We start from the raw sequence: 1,878 nt of genomic DNA on the forward strand, positions 1-1,878 counted from the left end.
TACTGCACAACAGAAAATCATCCACGTATTGCAACAACACGGAACCTTGGGGGGGGGGGGGTGCCATGGTTTTAAAGTCATTTGGAGGACAATGCTGAACACTACAGGTGAATCAGCATATCCCTGTGGCATTCTTGCCCAGGTTAGTTGTCGCCCCTCGAAGGAAAAAGCAAAAAGTAGTCTGGTCTTCTTGTCAACTGGGATAGAAAAGAATGCATTTTTCAGATCTATCACACTGAACCAAACAGCGTCCGCTGGAATGGCAGATAGCAACTGAGTAATGTCAGGTACAATAGGGGCTATAGGCACAATGATGTTGTTGATTTCCCTTAAATCCTGCACAAAGCGAATTGAACCATCTGCTTTTGCCACAGGATTTATGGGAGTGCTGAAGGGTGAAATCACCTCTTCCAGGATGCCTTCCTTTAAAAACTCTTCGATCATTGGCCTCAAGCCCTCAATTTTTTCTGTGGACAACGGGTACTGTTTCTGGAACACTGAGAGGACACCTGATATCACAGTAGCCTTGTAAGGTGTGCAATCTATGAACCCCGTGTCATATTCATTTGAAGACCATAATGCAGGGTTGATGTTGTTGAGTTCTGGGTGGTCCTGTATGTTTGCAAGAATCAGTGGCACTGGTGTAGAGATTGGAATGAGATCTGAGTGTACTCTTATGCCCTGATTTTTGGCTGACACTTGTAAATCAAGCTTAATGAACAAATCTCTCCCTAACAGGCTGACAGGGCAATCTGGTATAATGCTGAAGGCATGGTCTGTGATGTACTCCTTGTCCATGGTCTCAAGTGGTAGTGAGTCAGTTTTGAAAGTTTTTGCTAAAACCCCATTAATTCCCATAGAGGGCTCAGATTTTCTCAATGGTCCCTTGTATAAATCTTTACTTAACACACTTGAAGTTGCACCGCTATCTACCATGAATCCTACTCTTCTTCCTCCCACTCTCAGTAGAATAACAGGTGTGTCTTTCCAGTGTGTGGTGATGCAGCGTACTCAAGTTGTGTGTAATAGAGTTTCTGGGTGTAGTAGTGCAATGACACTAACCTGAGACGGCTGACTCTCTGCATAGGCAGGTGATGGTAAGAAAATGTTTGTGACGCCAGTGCCAATTAAACGGTGGCACGCCGTTTGCGGATAGCAGGAAGAAATGAGGAACACCGTGATGTTAAAACAGAACTCCAACTTTAGTAATTTTCATAGAGACATAAACGGAAGCGCAGTTCCTTTGCATACAGTCGATTTTTCAATACGGTTGATGCAGGCAATACAGATTGAGCAAGGTGACTACAGAGTGTTAAACACACAGGACTTGCAGTACAGGAGCTTGCACTCTATCTCTGACTGATCCTGGAACATAGCAAATCTTCTCCAAGGCCCAATACCTTAACTCTGGCGTATATCCTTGGTTCTAGCTTTATAAAGTACCTCCTCTGTTATCTTGAGTACCTCTTGCTTTTCTGGATTTTGCCTCTGTCTCTCTCCCTCTTTCCTCAGACTCTAGAAGCTTCTGAATGGTGGTCTTCCTGCTTCTGCATAGATATATATTCAGGAGGGGAACCTTCTACTTGGATTCGGAACCCGGTTACAGGGACTGCAATACCCTCTCCTGGTCCGCAGGCTTCAGGCCTGGACTTGTCTCTGACATAGTCTAAGCTCCAGCTTCAGACTGCAGGCTGCAGCTTTAGACAGACACTTAGACTAGACTCCCTTAGACTGACCTTTGCTTCCCTGACTGGGCCTTATATAAACTAGGGCTCTCTAGCTCCCTCTAGTGACTAGAAGCTGGAATGACACCCCTAGCAGGCCTGTACATGCAAGTTTCACAGTAACAGGGAAATACATAACATTACATTACATGAC

This window comes from Bufo bufo, chromosome 3 (genome assembly GCF_905171765.1).
Source record: "Bufo bufo chromosome 3, aBufBuf1.1, whole genome shotgun sequence".
NCBI lineage: Eukaryota > Metazoa > Chordata > Amphibia > Anura > Bufonidae > Bufo > Bufo bufo.